The sequence below is a fragment of the Schistocerca americana genome, chromosome 3 (genome assembly GCF_021461395.2).
Source record: "Schistocerca americana isolate TAMUIC-IGC-003095 chromosome 3, iqSchAmer2.1, whole genome shotgun sequence".
NCBI lineage: Eukaryota > Metazoa > Arthropoda > Insecta > Orthoptera > Acrididae > Schistocerca > Schistocerca americana.
In genome coordinates, this window is record NC_060121.1 from 581,788,225 (window position 1) to 581,807,088 (window position 18,864).

The following is an 18,864-nucleotide window of genomic DNA, read 5'->3' on the forward strand; positions in this document are numbered from 1 at the left end:
TAGAGGGAGACCAAGAGATGAATACACTAAGCAGATTTAGAAGGACGTAGGTGGCAGTAAGAACTGGGAGATGAAGAAGCTTGCACAGGATAGAGTAGCATGGAGAGCTGCATCAAACCAGTCTCAGGACTGAAGACCACAACAACAAGAACAACGACAAGTATTTGTAGTAGTCCTGTACGACTGTTTTGTTGTGATGTCTCTCTTACAGCCTGCGTGTAAAAGGAAGAGCGAGCACCAGTTCTGGTCGAAGAAACGTCGTTACCGAGAGAACGCTTCAACTGCTTTACAGGATGACTATAATTCAGTGGGCCTATTTTGCTGAGCTGTACAGTATGGTGTGCTGTAGTAAGATTCTGTTGGTGTGCGTTTCTTCTCTTAGTTATATTACTTACTACTTTCTATATTTCGTCTAGTGTTGCCTCGTTTGATAGAAAATAAAAATTTTACGCCGGGGTCCGAGCACTGCATTGTCATTGATTTAAGAGAAACACTGCGGAAAGAACGATATGACCTTAAACACTGCGGAAAGAACGATATGACCTTTACGGAACAACCTATAGGTGCTCCATTGCACGTAACTGGGTAGAGAGAATTGGCACTCGCCTGCATCGTTCTTTAGTTTACAGACGAACCATACAGCATCCAGTCTGTCAAAGAAATCTGTGAGCATTCACTACGTCATTGGTAATATATGCTCCTTGTCTTCGGTTATTCTGATCTAAAATGGTTGCCATGCTCTTGAGCAATACATAAGTGCACGCCTTACACATGTCTTGTTTGTGGTGTCTTTTTTGGACAACCTTTAGTTTCTTTGTTACCAATGGCTACCATTCGCTTTACCTACAAATGACCGTACGTGATCGTAAAACTCCGTGTCTGAACTACGTCTATGTCCATGTTACAACAAGTGCATAACTTTGCATTATTCGTTACAAACTAGTTGTGCGTCTTCGCATCTGGCTGATATTATTTCACGATCTAACTGGATACAGTTGAACCAGACATAATGTCCTCACAGATAGCTACGTATCTTACAAGAGGCAACCAGTACAGATCCGTAGGTGAAATACGTATAACACGAACAACAACGGTCCTATTAAACTCATCAGCCAGACCATTATGACCACCGACCTACTATCATCATAAACCCGTCCAGGCGATTGCAGCGTCACCCGGCGAGCAATGACTCCTAGGCAGACATACGCATGTAGTATCAGTGAGCGAGTGGGGAAAGTGCGCGATCTATCTGTGACAGTATTTTGTAATGTATTGGAGGCTCGGCACGACCATTTCGGAAACTGCACGACTTTTCGAGTGTTCGAGGAGTGCTGTGGTGAGTGTCTGCAACACGTGATGAAACCAAGGTGGAACAAAGTCCAGACGTCGTGATGTTAGGCGGCCAGTCTTCTTTACAGACACGTCACGTCGTTGGCTCGTCAGACTGGTAAAACAGAACAGGCGACGAACCGTGGCGTAACTAAGATCAGACATTGATGCTGGCAAGAGTACAAGTGTGACTGAACGCACAGTGCACCAAACAGTCCTAACGATGGGCTTCCGCCGGCCGGAGTGGCCGAGTGGTTCTAGACACTACAGTCTGGAACCGCGCTACCGCTACGGTCGCAGGTTCGAATCCTGCCTCAGGCATGGATGTGTGTGATGTCCTTAAGTTAGTTAGGTTTAAGTAGTTCTAAATTCTAGGGGACTGATGACCTCAGAAGTTGTCCCATAGTGCTCAGGGCCATTTGAACCATCTGATGGTCCTTCACAACCGACTACCCATGCATGTGCCAATGTTAACAACTCCCGACATCAGCATGTACTATTGAAAAGGTCACGTGACCATCGTCACTGGACGCTGGCGCAATGGCAGAGCGTTGCATGGTATGATGAATTCCGATACTTTCTTCATCATGCTGATAGTAGGGCATTAGTTTGTCGACGTCCAGGCGAACAGCTCCTCGACATCTGTACTGCGGGACGGAGACAAGCTGGGAGCGGCTCCATTCTGTTCTGGGGAACATGGGCCGAGAGGATCCCGGGCAACGCATCGCGACGGTCAAGAAGTATCTTACACTGGTTGCAGACTACGTAACCCTCCTCATGACGATCGTTTTCACCGACACCAGTGACATTCTTCAGCAAGATAATGTGCCATATCACAAGGCCAGAAATGTGACGAAGTGGTTCCAGGAACACAGTGGTGAGTTCCAGTTCATGTGCTGGCCCCCCAACTCCCGAGATCTGAACCCCATCCAACGCGTCTGTGATGTAACTAAACGTGGCGCCAGAGCTTATCGCTCCGCTCCCCTGAATTTACGGGAATCAGGTAATTTGTGTGTGCAGATGTGTTGCCAACTCACCCCCCCCTCCCCCCCCCCCCCAACCCAGTGGCCTACCAAGGCTTCGTGGCTTCCATGACACAACGCGTCACCGCTACTATCTGTGTCAAAGGTGGATAGGCTATTAGGGGGTTGGACATAATGCCATGGCTGATCAAATTGTACTCCTCTGGAATACAACGCACATTATTTTCTCGTCTGCAGGAGACTACACATTCAGGTTGTTCAAATGGCTCTGAGCACTATGGGACTCAACTGCTGTGGTCATCAGTCCCCTAGAACTTAGAACTACTTAAACCTAACTAACCTAAGGACATCACACATCCATGCCCGAGGCAGGATTCGAACCTGCGACCGTAGCAGTCGCACGGTTCCGGACTGCGCGCCTAGAACCGCGAGACCACCGCGGCCGGCTGACTACACATTCAGGAAAGTGTTGTATCCCGCCCAACAGCAAACTTCTGATCCAGTTACAAACCTTGTTAGATATAGATAGGAGAGTATTTTCTTTCGAAACCACTTTAAGGCACCTAATCAATTTTCCTCCAACCAGGAAACCGGGGATTTTGTACCAGAAGAATGTGAGTTGGCTTTCAAGAATCGATGTTCACTCAACGCTTTCTGTTTCCCGAGAATAAGGTAATTATTCCCAGGTTAATCGTAATGTCTGGACTCAGAACGTATCCCTCCTGCGTTATATTTGCTGCGGCAATCAAGACAGTCTGTAATTTACTTTCGTAAGACACCAAACATTACTGAGAGACAGAATGACGTCGACGATAAAGTTCGCAAAACGGTCGTTATTTTATTGTTATTGTAAAGCTTGAGTCTACTTAGCAGTTTTGAGAGACATGTGAGCCATACGACAAGGCACGACAGACGTAGCTGAAACAACTCAGAGGAAACTGCAACACATTAATGCTGCCTCATAAACACCAAATCATTTGTCTACAAGTAGCGTGGTTATTGATACAGTGAGCTGTTAACTGTTGTGGGAGTTTGAACCTCAAGCTCAAAACACATAGGCTAAACTACTGACAAAATCAAGAGGGAAGAGGAGAGTTCAAATATTGATGGTACATGATAATTAATTCAGGGAAATTGTTCATCGTGATTCTGTTTCTCGAAAGGTCAATCATCATACTGATCAATCAAATCATATATTACATGACGTACATTTAGTACATCAATGACGCTCGTGCGTTCTAAATAGCAGAAGATTTTAGTACAGCGAGTTCGTCGTCTTAAGGCGAAGACATCCGAGACCGTACCCATTTATAGCATCAGTAACGTGCTGTCTGTTTCTGCGGTCTGGATGTACCGGCAGTTTCGACATGGATGTAGCACATATAAGTATCAACGTAATCCAGCTGGAATCCAGGAGCCTCAAAAAGCTAATACTATCAGCGCTTGATTCAGAGTTGTAACTTGAGAAACTCTTACCTATGGGATCCTTACAAAATACCGAAGTTATTGTTGGCTTATAAAGAATAAGAGAATGATATTTCACGTAAATTTAAACCAGTACGCTGGAGTTAAACTACGAATCCTTTGCAGGATTACACAAACTGGAAGTGGTATATCAGGCATCTTGTAGAAATAAAATGCCACAGCACCCGAACAGTGATTGTGAAGGTATCAGTTGGAACCACACCTGTCTGAGGGAAAGCCATACAATTAAACAGTAACAGTTCCACTGAGAGAAAGAAGCATAATTTTGAAGCTTCAAATTTATTTTGGTCAGGGTAAGGCAATGGCAGCAACGCTCAAACGTGATATGAAACAGTTGCCTCATTAAGTTTTTCACGTGTCTTTAAGAAAGGAGCTGGCTGTTTTCCTCCAATCTCCAATTAGTTGTGAATGCTTTAATCGTTATTTGGGATGCCTCTCCAAGATTATAGCTACTACATCTGCAGCGTCGTCAACAAAACAGTGACCCATGAGCTTCCTTCTTTTAAGCGGCTCATAAGTATCCATTTGCTTCTTGTTTTGTTATTGTTATGGTCTTCAGTCCTGAGACTGGTTTGATGCAGCTTTCCATGCTATTCTATCCTGTGGAAGCTTCTTCATCTCTGAGTAACTACTGCAACCTACATCCTGTTAAATATGCTTAGTGTATTCATCCCTTGGTCTCCCTCTACGATTTTTACCCTCCACGCTTCCCACCAATACTAAATTGGTGATCCCTTGATGCCTCAGAACGTGTCCTACCAATCGATCCCTTCTTCTACTCAAGTTGAGCCAAAAAATCCTCTTCTCTCCAATTCTATTCATTACCTCCTCATTAGTCACGTGATCTACCCACCTAATCTACAGCTATATTCTTTAGCAACACAATTCTAAAGCGTCTATTCTCGTCTTTCACTTCTATACACGGCTACACTCCATACAAATACTGTCAGAAAGGCTTTCTTGACACTTAAATCTATACTTGATGATAGCAAATTTCTCTTCTTCAGAAATGCTTTCCTTGCCATTGCGTGTCAATATTTTATATCCTCTCTACTTCGACCATCATCAGTTATTTTGTTTGAAGGTCTCTAGGGCATTCAGCCGGGTTGACTGGTCATTGTAGAATGAATTTTCGACGGCGTAACGTTCCATCATCATCAGCTTACTCTTGTTGACTGACGTCGTAGGCCAGCGGGTGGTGTGGTATATATACCTGTCGCCTCCTCCTCCACTGACTCCGCGTATGGACCGAGGGATGTGCAGGCCGCGGTGGTCGGGGTAGCTTGCGCTGACGAGATGATTGATGGGCGTCAGTACGCATGCCGCCTTTGGCGCGTGTGGTGCCCCGTTTCTGCTGCTCCTGCAGTACTATTATTGCTGGATTCTACGCTTGGCTGAGTTGAAATGCGTTGTCCTTGTTAATAAGGTTCTCGTGCAGCCGGATCTCAATTGCTTCCTGGTATACACAGTCCCAAAAGCGGGATGTGTTTTGCAGGACTTTTGTGTTCTCGTATTTCATACGATGATTTGTCTTGAGGCAATGTCCTGCGATTGCAGATTTTGTAGGCTGTTGGAGATCGGTGTGCGTTTGTGTTCAGTACACCTTTCCTCGATCATGTGAATGGTTTTCCCCACATATGCTTTCCCACACTCGCACGGTATGAAATAAACTTCAGAAATCCGGAGTCCTAAATTGTCCTTCACTGTCCCTACAAGGGACTTGATCTTTGGCGGCGGGCGGTAGACGCATTTGATGTTATGACGTCTTAGAATCCTGCCTATTTTTCCAGATACGTTGCCCGCGTGTGGTATGTAGGCTGTCGCTTTCAGTGGATCATCATCAGGTGTCGGCTATGGTGTGGTCTTCCCCTTGAAGGCGCGTCCAATTCGGCGAACACTATAGCCGCTCTTCTGGAACACATCCTTGAGGTGGTCTTGTTCCGGTTTTCAGCTTTCTTCGTCGGAGATCACACGTGCTCTGTGAACCAATGTATTTAGTACTCCTCCCCTTTGTGACGGGTGATGAGAGCTGAAGGCGTGAAGGTACAGATCCGTGTGGGTTGTCTTCCGGTATACGCTGTGTCCCAGGGTTCCATCAGGCTTTTTCTGTACCAGAACATCCAAGAATGGTGGCTGCCCGTTTTTCTCCACCTCCATGGTGAACTGAATTTGGGGGTGGATAGAGTTCAGATGATGTAAGAACAGTTGGATCTTCTCTTCCCCGTGAGGCCAAATGACGAATGTGTCGTCAGCATATCTGTAGAAGACTGTTGGTTTTAGTGGTGCTGATTCTAACGCTTTCTCCTCAAATTCTTCCATGTACATGTTGGCCACAACAGGTGACAGAGGGCTACCCATAGTTACGCCATCTGTCTGTTCGCAGTAATGTCTGTCAAAAAGAAAATATGTTGACGTGTGCACAAAGTTAAATACTTTCGTAAATGTGGGCCCAAATTTCTCCTCAATAAGATCCAACGAATCCTTGAGTGGAACTCTAGTGAAAAGAGATACAAAATCGAAACTGACCATAAGATCTGAGCTGGCCAACAAGTTTCAAGTACTAAAGAGATTGGTTCACAGAGCTCGTGTGATCTCCAACGAAGAAAGCTTAAAACCGGAACTAGACCGCCTCAAGGATGTGTTCCAGAAGAACGGCTATAGTGATCGCCAAATTAGACGCGCCTTCGAGCAGAAGACCACACCACAGCTGACACTATTCGCACGATCGAGGAAAGGTGAACTGAACACAAACGGCACACCGATCTCCAACAGCCTACAAAATCGGCAATCGCAGAACATTGCCTCGAGACAAATCATCGTATGAAATACGAGAACACAAAAGTCCTGCAAAACACATCCCACTTTTGGGACTGTGTATAAAAGGAAGCAATTGAAGTTCGGCAGCACGAGAACCTTATTAACAAGGACAACGGATTTCAATTCAGCCAAGCGTGGAATCCAGCAATAAAAGTTCTGCAGGAGCAGCGGAAACGGGGCACCACACCCGCCGAAGGCGGCATGCGTACTGACGCCCATCAATCATCTCGTCAGCGCAAGCTACCCCCACCGCCGCGGCCTGCACATCACTCGGTCCATACGCGGCCTCAGTGGAGGGGGAGGCGACAGGTTTGTATACCACAACACCCGCCGGCCTAGGACGTCAGCCAACAGGAGTAAGCTGACGATGATGGCACGTTACGCCGTCGAAAATTCGTTCTTCAACGAATAGTCAACCCGGCAGCATGACCGAGAGACCTTCAAGCATCTCATTCGCCTGGAGAATCTACAAACACATCGGGCAAACACATCATCAGTTATTTTGCTCGCCAAACAGCGAAATTCATCTACTACTTTGTCTCGTTTCCTTATCTGATTTCCTCAGCATGACCTGATTTAATGCGACCACATTCCATTATCGACGTTTAGATTTTGTTGATGTTCTTCTTATATCCTCCTTTCAAGACACTGTCCATATCGTTCAGTTGCTCTTACAGGTCCATTGCTGTCTCTGACAGAATTACAATATCGGCAATCGTGAAAGCTTTTATCTATTCTCCATGGATTTTAGTACCTACTCCGAATGTTTGTTTCCTTCACTGCTTGCTCAATAAAGAGATTGAATAACATTTGGGACAGGCTTCAACCCTGCCTCACTCCCTTCCCAACCACTGCTTCCCTTTCATGCCCCTCGACTCGTATAACTGTCATTTGGTTTCTGTACAAATTGTGTATACCCTTTCGATCTCTGTATTTGACTCCTGTCATATTCAGAATTTGAAAGACAGTATTCCAGTCAACATTTTCAAAAGCTATTTCTAAGTCTACAAATGCTAGAAATGTAGGTTTGACTTTCCAGAATCTAAGATACGTCGTAGGGTCAGTACTGTCTCGCGTGTTCCAACATTTCTACGGAATCCAAACTGATCTGCCCCGAGGTCGGCTTCTACCAGTTTTTCCATTCGTATGTATAGAATTCGTGTCAGTAATTTGCAGCCATGACTTATTAAACTGATAATTCGATAATCTCACACCTGTCAACACCTGCTTCTTTTAGGATGGGAATTATTATATTCTTCTTGAAGTCTGAGGTATTTCGTCTGTCTTACACATCTTGCTCACCAAATGGTAGAGTTTCGTCATGGTTGCCTCTCCCAAGGATATCAGTAGTTCTAATGGAATTTGTCTACTCCCAGGGCCTTGTTTCGACTCAGATCATTCATTGCTCTGTCAAATTTGTCACGCAGTATCATATCCCCCACCTCATCCTTATCTACGTCCTCTTCCGTTTCCTCAATATACCCTCAAGTACATAACCCTTGTATAGACCCTCTATATACTCCTTCCACCTTTCTGCTTCCCTTCTTTGCTTAGAACAGGTTTTCCATGTGTGCTCTTGCTATTCATACAGGTAGTTCTCTTTTCTCTAAAGGTCGCTTTAATTTTCCTGTAGGCTACATCTATCTTACCCCTAGTGATATGTGCCTCTACATCCTTACATTTGTCCTCTAGCCGTCCCTGTTTAGCCATTATGCACTTCCTGCCGATCTCATTTTTGAGACGTTTGTATTCCTTAGCGACTGCTTCATTTACTGCAGTTTTATATATTTTGCTTTCATCAGTTAAATTCAATATCTCTTCTGTTACCCCAGAATTTCTACTAGTCCTTGTCTTTTTATCTACTTGATCCGCTGCTGCCTCCACTATTTCGTCTCTCAGAGCTACAAATTCTTCTTCTACTGTTTTTCTTTCCACCGTTCTTCTCAATTGTTTCCTAATACTCTCTCTGAAGTTCTCTATAACCTCTGGTTCTTTCAGTTTATCCACGACTCATCTCCTCAAAATGAATCCTTTTTGCAGTTTCTTCAGTTTTAATCTACAGTTCATAACCAATAAAGTGCCGTCAGAGTCCACATCTGCCCCTGAATATGTCTTACAATTTAAAACTTGGTTCCTAAATCTCTGTCTAACCGTTATTTAATCAAGCTGAAATCTTCCATTGTCTCCAAGCCTCTTCCACGTATACAATCGTCTTTCATGGTTCTTAAAGAAAGTGTTAGCTATGATTATGTTACTCTCTGTGCAAAATTCTACCATGCGGCTTCCTCTTTCATTCCTTACCCCCAATTCCATATTCACATATTACTTTTCCTTCTCTTCCTTTTCCTACGATTGAGTTCCAGTCCCCCATAAGTATTAAATTTTGGTCTCCCTTCACTACCTAATTAATTTATTTTATCGCGGCATACATTTCTTCAATCTCTCCATCATCTGTGTAGTTAGTTGGCTTTCAAACTTGTATTACTGTGGTAGGCGTGGGCTTCGTATCCATCTTCGTTACAATAATGCGTTCACTATGCTGTTCATAGTAGCTTACCCGCGCTCCAATTTTTTTTATTCATTATTAAAGCTACTCCTGCATGACCCCTATTCAATTTCGTATTTATAACCCTGTATTCACCTGACCAGAAGTCTTGTTCCTCATGTCACTTAACTTCACTAATTCCCACTATACCTAACTTTAACCTATCGATTTCCCTTTTTAAAATTTCTGCCCTATATTTCCGATTAAGGGATGTGGCATTCCACGCTGCGATCCGTAGAACGCCAGTTTTTTTCTCCTGATAACGACGTCCTCCTGAGTAGTCCCCGCCCGGAGATCCGAATGGGGTACTATTTTACCTCCGGAATATTTTACGCAAGAGGATGCCATCATCATTTAACCATACAGGAAAGCTGCATGTCCTCTGGAACAATTGCGGCTTCAGTTTCCCCTTGCTTTCAGCCGTTCGCAGTACCACCAAAGCAAGGCCGATTTGATTAATGTTACAAGGCCAGTTCAATCAATCATCCAGACTGTTGCCCCTGCAACTGTGGAAAAGGATGCTGCCCCTCTTCGGGAACCACACTTTTGTCTGGTCTCACAACAGATTCCCCTCCGTTGTAGTTGCACCTAGGTTACGGCTATCTGTATCGCTGAGACACCCAAGCCAGCCCACTAACGGCAAGGTCCATGGTTCATGGGGGGAATCCATTCGCTTACAGAACTGATACCATATCCAAGTCCTGTCAACGTGAAATTACATCCAGAAAAATAAGTGTAACTGTTTTCGATGAAAAATACTTCTCTGCGTGTCATTTGCGGTCAGTGATTCAGTTTCTCAACATAAAATCAGCTCAATGACTGGTTTCCTACGTCGTGTGAAATCGGAGCTGTCCAAATTTATCGAATTCGAAACATCTGATGTATATTCAGTTCGCACTTACATATCGATTAACTGTATTCGAGCACTAAAATGTGTAGACTATTCAGCTTCAGGTAATGTATGAGAGTTTCCTTATTACTACGAAACTGGCCAGAGGATGAGGTCTTTTGGTATTCAGTCCCTAATTATTATGGGTAATAATGTCTTGGTTGTAAGTTTTAAATCTCTCCACTGCATGTTACAGAGCAGAAGACTATTTAGCAATATCTCTCAAATAGCGAAGTAACCATGTAGATGTGCATTTCGTCTCATCCTTTTCCCCTTTTTCATTTCCGTAACTTTCGTAAAACATAAGCATTATCCTGTGCTAGACATCAGCACAACTCCAATTCCTACGTACCACTATGCTGAACACTATTAGCTTAGCATCTGTGTGAACCCACTAGATATCGATATAACGGCTGATGACATTTGCTATCTAACTACTGATTAAACTTATTGTTCTGTACTAAACATATTGTTTGTCATGTGTGCAATCAAGACTCAGACCTCTATCGGTCTTGAAAATAATTGTATAGTCACCAAAACAATATTTTGTGGTAAATTAGTATGTTCGTATCGATCAATTACTCTCTGAAGGAATTCCTAATCACGGATGGAGAGGGTGTCATATTTATATACGTTGAAATAATGTAAGGTAAAACGTTACATGACTGTAGTGTAAGATAATGCAATACGTTTTAAGATATAAGCAAGATCACCACCCTGTCTCAAATAACTGGAATCTGTGTTGCATCAGACAAAGTATGATAATAAAACTGTTTTGTTTGATAATACAAAATTTTTCCGAGTTTATTCGCCATGATGCAAACATGTTTCACACTCCAGTCGGTAATGGTTTATTTTAATGAGTTCTGCCTGCAAATACGATGACAGAAATTATTAAAATTATTTTAGTAGGGAAAACGCAGAAGCTTTTGCTTTATTTATTGTCTGTTTATCTTTCCAATTTCATAATGAACTAACCTGTATATCGGCAAGGAGATGCAGTGCTGTTTGAATGACTCAGTGTTCTTTTTTGAGACGAAAAACCGGTATTTCCATATTTAAAAGGAATTCATGGTTTACATTACTAATGCTTTCTTAGTTAATAATTTAAATATTGTTATTACTTTACATTACAATTTGAAGGCAGGCTCAAGACTAAGAGTAAGTTATGTTTATTATTCTGTACGAACTGAAAATGCCGGCAGGAGTGGCCGTGCGTTTCTAGGCACTGCAGTCTGGAGCCGAGCGGCCGCTACGGTCGCAGGTTCGAATCCTGCCTCGGGAATGGATGTGTGTGATGTCCTTAGGTTAGTTAGGTTTAAGTAGTTCTAAGTTCTAGAGGACTGATGACCACAGATGTTAAGTCCCATAGTGCTCAGAGCCATTTGAACCATTTTGAACTGAAAATAATATTGGGAGTACACAACATACGCGCCTAAGGGGCTTCGTGTGTTTAGGAAGGAAGCAGCATATTTTGTAGGCGACGGTAAGAAAAAAGATAACTATTTTCCTTGGTTCCTCAAGCGGCAGCGCTAAAACACACGGAATTATAACTAACAGTAAGTGACCTACCTTTCATTATTCACTCATTCAGAACCTGTAACGAATTAAATAAACATTCTTGATGTTAATCAGATTCACTCCTCCCACAATTAACGATATCATAGCCACTTAAAATATCTCTAAGAACATTTTTTTCTCTTTGTGAAGTGAAAACAACCTCATTAATAAATCTTGTTCCACATTCCTGCCTTCTGGCTATCTCATTCTAATACACGATACAATGTGTACATTTGTGGTATCAGTATACTGAAGCCTGTGAATGTCAAAGAGGATAACTGGTTTTCCACGAAACATATTTACAATATTTCTACTATACGATAAATTGCCTGTGAAGTACATGTATCGTATGGATTTCCTCGTCACAATAATCTTAAAACACTTTTATTGGGGTGGTGATAAAGAAACGTATGATATTTCGAATCCAATTTCACATTATTGTAAAAATTATTGTTAACGTCACTCTTACATTTAACTGTTAACATTTACATGTTTCTCATTACTAGAGGTAGCGTCTTTGATTGGTAATCAAAGTATACTTGGTCCCGTTTTCGAAGCTCGCCACCGCTTTAATTTTGATTAATATTCAGCATTGGCTGAAGAAAACTTCCGGCATAAGAAGTCACCCTCATTCAGCCAATGGCATTGTCAAACTGGGGCGGAGAAGCGGGCAGAGATTCAGGGCACTCTTTTGTAATTGTGGTGTGAAACCGCCCCTAAAGGCGGACGAATCAGCAATGATCAACGCCTTGAGGATACAGATGGCAATGGAAACTACTGCATTAAAGACACATAACGTGTATTCACAGGACATACGGCCTGTAATTGAAAGAGTGTCTTACTGATCTCTCCATTGGCAAAATATTCCGGAATAGGCCCCCATTCGGATATCCGGGAGGGGATAGCCAAATGGGAGGTCACCATGAGATAAAGATTGAATAATCAACGAAAGGATAACCAACGCATCGGGGCGAGAAATGTCAGACGCTTGAACGTGGTAGGGAAGCTAGAAAATCTCAAAAGGAAAATGCCAAGGCTCAATCTAAATGTAGCAGGGGTCATTGAAGGGAAAGGGAAAGAAGACAAGGATTTCTGGTCAGATGAGTATATGGTACTATCAATAACAGAAGTAAATCGTTTAGTGGGAGGAGGATTCTCTGTGAATAGGAAGGTATGGCAGAGAGTGTGTTGCTTGAAACAGTTTAGTGATAGGCTCCTTCTTATCAGAACCGACAATAAACCAATACCGAAAACGGTAGTCGAGGTATACATGCCAACTTCGCAAGTGGAACGGAAGTACAGCAGGCCTACTTACAGGGAGATGAAATCTAGTAGTCATGGGGGTCTGGAATACAGTTTTAGGGGAAGGAGCAGAAGAAAAGCTTAGAGGAGAATATGGGCTTGGGACAAAGAATGAGAGAGGAGAAACACTAATTGAGTTCTATAATAGAATTCAGAGAGTAATATCGAATACTCTGTTCAAGAATCACAAGAGGAGGAGGTATACATGGGAAAGGACGCGTGATGCGGGATTATTTCAGATACATTATGCAGGGTGATTCAAAAAGAATACCACAACTTTAAAAATGTGTATTTAATGAAAGAAACATAATATAACCTTCTGTTGTACATCATTAGAAAGAGTAATTAAAAAGGTTTTTTTTCACTCAAAAACAACTTCAGAGATGTTCAATAGGGCCCCCTCCAGACACTCGAGCAATATCAACCCGATACTCCAACTCGTTCCACACTCTCTGTAGCATATCAGGCGTAACAGTTTGGATAGCTGTTGTTATTTCTCGTTTCAAATCATCAATGGTGGCTGGGAGAGGTGGCCGAAACACCATATCCTTAACATACCCCCATAAGAAAAAATCGCAGGGGGTAAGATCAGGGCTTCTTGGAGGCCAGTGATGAAGTGCTCTGTCACGGGCTGCCTGGCGGCCGATCCATCGCCTCAGGTAGTTGACGTTCAGGTAGTTACGGACAGGTAAGTGCCAATGTGGTGGCGCTCCATCCTGCTGAAATATGAATTGTTCTGCTTCTTGTTCGAGCTGAGGGAACAGCCAATTCTCTAACATCTCCAGATACTGTAGTCCAGTTACAGTAGCACCTTCGGAGGAAAAGGGACATAAAACTTTATTGGCTGAAATGGCACAGAAAACGTTCACCTTAGGCGAGTCACGTTCATACTGAGTTGTTTCCCGCGGATGTTCAGTGCCCCATATACAGACATTGTGACGGTTGACTGTCCCGTTAGTGTGGAAAGTTGCTTCATCACTAAACACAATCTTTGAAACGAAAGATTCATCTGTTTCCATTTGAGCAAGGATAAAATCACAGAAATCGATTCTTTTAATCTCATCAGCTGCAGACAGTGCTTGAACCAATTTCAGACGATAAGGTTTCATAACTAACCTTTTTCGTAGGACTCTCTATACAGTTGATTGTGGAATTTGCAGCCCTCTGCTAGCTCTGCGAGTCGATTTTCCTGGGCTGCGAACAAATGCTTGCTGGATGCGTGCTACATTTTCATCACTCGTTCTCGGCCGTCCTGAACTTTTCCCTTTGCACAAACACCCATTCTCTGTAAACTGTTTATACCAACGTTTAATACACCACCTATCAGGAGGTTTAACACCATACTTCGTTCGAAATGCACGCTGAACAACTGTTGTCGATTCACTTCTGCCGTACTCAATAGCACAAAAAGCTTTTTGTTGAGCGGTCGCCATCTTAGCATCAACTGACGCTGACGCCTAGTCAACAGCGCCTCAAGCGAACAAATGTACAACTAAATGAAACTTTATAGCTCCCTTAATTCGCCGACAAATAGTGCTTAGCTCTGCCTTTTGTCGTTGCAGAGTTTTAAATTCCTAAAGTTGTGGTATTCTTTTTGAATCACCCTGTATAATGGTCAGGCAGAGATTCTGAAATTAGATACTCTACTGTAAGGTGTACGAAGGATTAGATATAGACTCAGATCGCAATATAGTAGTGATGAAGAGTAGGCTAAAGCTCAAGACATTAGTCAGGAAATATCATTACGCGAAGAAGTTGGTTACAGAAGTACTAAGGAATGTCGAGATATGCTTAATGTTCTCTAAGGTTAAAGATACAGCAATAAGAAATACCTCAGTAGGCAGAGTAGTTGAAGAGGAATGGACATCTCTATAAAGGGCAATCACAAAAGGTGGAAAGAAAAACATAGCTACGAAGGAGGTAACTGCGAAGAAACCATAGGTAACAGAAGAAATACTTCATTTGAGCGATGAAAGAAGAAGTACAAAAATTTTCAGGGAAATTCAGGAATACAGAAATACAAGTCTCTGAAAAATGCAATAAATAGAAAAGTGCAGGGAAGCTAAGACGAAATGGCTGCATGAAAAATGTGAAGAATAGGAAAACATTGTCAGAAGGAGTGACTCAGCAAATAGGAAAGTCAAAATAACCTTCGGTGAAATTAAAAGCAAGGGTGATAACATTAAGAGGGCATCTGGAATTCCACTGTTAAATACTGAGGATAGATAGTATAGGTGGAAAGCGTACACTGAATATTTGTCTGATGTGACAGAGGAAAAGAAAGAGTCGATTTAGGACAGCTATTGAATACAGTATTAGAATCAGAATTTAAGACAGCTTTAGAGGACTAAAGATCAAACAACTACACCAAAATTTCTAAAAGTACTGGCGGAAGTGGCAGGAAACTGACTATTCACGTGGGTGTGTGGGATGTATGACTCTCGCACCATATTATCAGACTTTTGAAAAAATACCATTCACGCAATTCCAAAGAGTGCTAGAGCTTCCAAGTGCCAGAATTATCGGACAATCAACTTAAAAGCTCAAGCCTCGAATGGTGTTAGGAAGAAATCCGCTTACAGCTGGTAAAATTGTTGTTTATTAAAACACGACCGGTCTCGCGGTCTTAAGCCGCATCATCAGGTGAACTTACGTGGTAAAAAGCAAAGTACAGTGTCACCACATTTTGCCGATATTAAAATTAGTAAAGGAATGTCTATAATATACTCACAACGTTAAGACATCACAGGCATACCCATCGCTTGTAGTCACAATTTACTATTCAGAGAACATTGTCAACACTATGGCAAGCGAAAGGTAAGGAAGAGGTGCATCATTCTTTCAAATTTTCCTGCATGTAAAAAGAAAAAGAAAATATTTTGTAGTAGGACAACGATAATTTTTTTAAGAAAAAGGGCCGGATTCACGATAAAGAATTGTCACTGCTGAAAGGATTAGTCGCAGCACATTATAATATGATAAAACAATTGAATGAATGATAATAAAATGTTGAAATGTGTGCATTTTTAATGAGATTAATTTTTCGGCATGAATGACAAGCACAATAAGCTGAGCTATGCCCGGAAATAAGTTCGTATTAGTTCATACCACTCTGCAGGGGGAACTACTTTCTTTCTCCGCTGTAGATTTATGCTTACCCTTCTTTATAACGCTACGTCTGGTCGCCGTGTTCAGCTTCGAAGTCTTGACCGTGTTCCTATTGAGCTTATCGGATCTTCGTAATATTCCAAAGTACAAAGGTGGGCCTCAGTTCTTGAAATTATCGTACTATTTTAAATAACAACTCACACGACCTTTCTGTTAATAAAACAGTGCTGTAGTTTTCTAAACATTGCACATATGAAATACATAATCCTCACTTACTCATAGCGATCCCAAAATGGAGGTCTACAGTTACTCGCTAAAAATGATGGCGTGCTTCTCACTCGTTCACTAACTGAGGGCGAATCCTTCCTTCCGACTGGTTCAAGAAAAAACTCCTCTGTTCTTTCAACAACTGAAAATCAAAACTATATGACCTTAGGCACAGGCTCTACGCTGGGCTACCGCTTCATCTTTTCTCTTAGCCTTTAAAGAAGACGAAAACATAAGTGTAAGAAATGTAAGAGGTTTATCACAACACGCAAATTACACAGTGGTAAGGATCAGGCGGCAGTGTGCTACCAGAATGACAGCAGGGCAGCTCAGTGCAGGGCAAGGCAAAAGCGGTCCGCACGAACGACAAAGAGACACCAGCTGGCTGGCGGAACGGAAGCTATCCATGTGGACAAATGGTTCAAATGGCTCTGAGCGCTATGGGACTTAACTTCTGAGGTCATCAGTCCCCTAGAACGTAGGACTACTTAAACCTAACTAACCTAAGGACATCACACACATCCATGCCCGAGGCAGAATTCGAACCTGCGACCGTAGCGGTAGTGCGGTTCCAGACTGTAGCGCCTAGAAGCGCTCGGCCACCTCGGACAGTGCGACGTCATATACTTTAGGAGCGCCGAGTCGCTACCTTTACAAGCAAGAATAATACAGAAATACTAGCAGGTAATTACACAAACGATCAAAATTAACCAGAATGCTATGGTGCTTTAATTGCAACTGGTTATTCAACGTGAACTGAGTTTTTTCTTTTTTTATGTGTAAAAATATCCACTTCCTCTAATATATTCAAAATATGGCTCTTTTCCTTCTTATAAAGTATTTTTAAATTTTCTGAAGGGCTTGTGATGCTGTGCCCCTCTTCGCGTAAGTGTGCTATTCATGCAGAGCGGGGATTATTTAAATTAGTGTGTCCCTAAAATCTTATTCGAAATGTCTTACCGGTTTGTCTGATATATTTCTTAGGGCAATCATTGCATATAATGCAGTATACATCAACTTCATTATTTTTATTCATCACAGTGTTTCCCTTGCGCCTGAATTTTCTCCCTAGATCTGAAAATGTAAAATACGATGGAATAATGTTTTTGGATCTCACACGTCAGCCAGTTTTTCCGGATATTGCACCCACATAGTCGATGGCAAAGAGGAGATGTTATTACAAAAAGATTTATCCTACAATTAGCAGACAACATGCTCTCGGGGTCAAATGCGTAGTATAATGGCTCATACGGTGGCCGCTTTAAATGGTGCTCGTCTATCTACGGAAGAGAGTAATGATGTGGCGGTCAAAGTGAACCAGCTCATATCTGCATTAGAAAAGGAGGGAAAATATAAAGCAGAGAAAGAAAACTCGGACAGTCTCTTTCTAAGGTCAATAAATAGTAAGGTATCAGAACGTCAAGCACTCATAGTACAGGCTGTAAAAGTAAGTCAGCGGTAGTAATCTTCGACGCGGACTGCATAAGTAAATTTCAAATTTTTTTTGGGCAGAGCAATATAATGATAATTCCATATGATTTAACTGCCAAATATTCGCGAACTTAAAAAAAAATTTTAGTAAATCGGAAATTTTTCCTAATAAAAATCAAAAGAAACGACTTTTTCCAATGCACCCAGCAGTACTAAAATTACGTGGTACTATAAAACTTAACAAAACAAGTAAACTGTCAGGCTCTATTGTGAATGCTAGGGGGTTGCAGGTTACGACGTAGATAAGCTGCTCGCAGAGTATCTGAATAAACATTTCAGATGTCCTACTAATGTCAGTATAAAAAATAGGTAGCAGCTTTTTTAACAGTTTGGAAGATGTAATCATAGCGCCAACCACAGTTACGATGATATGAGACACTAATAACATGTATGCTAATGTACCTACTGTTCAGGTGCAAGGTATTATCTGCTCGGAATCTAAACAGATTGAACCAAAAGATACATTTCACTCGGGAGTGCGCTGAGAATGACACTTTACGGTTTTTGGACCTCCGAGTGCCCAAAAAAGGGAAATATCGGCTTCGATATTTACCGAAATCCATCCACGACAGATGTTGTCATTCACAGGCAGTCGTGTCATTCCAATTAAATACAAATACGCAGCATTCAGAGCCATATTAAACAGTATGTAAGAAGTTCCCCTTACGAGAGAAACTCAAGTGGCTGAATATTAGTTCTACGGTACATACCGTTTCAAAAAGTTTACAATCCAGAATTTGTTAACACAATGAATAGAAGTATATTGAAACAGAGGAAGCTTCCTTCCCATAGCGGATTAGACGCAGATTTTATAACTCTTAGACCACCCGAGCAGATAAAAGAACGCTCTATGTTTTGTAGTATGCTATACCTGTGTGCAATATCCGGAAAAACTGGAGGACGTATGAAATCCAAAAACATTATTCCTGCGATTTCAAAATTTTCAGATTTACCCAGAAAACTTAGACACAAGGAAAATACTGGAGTGAATAAACGTAATGAAGTGGGTGTATACTGCATCATATGCAATGATTGCCCTAGGAAGTATATAGGACAAACCGGAGGGTCATTTCCGAAAAGATTTCAGG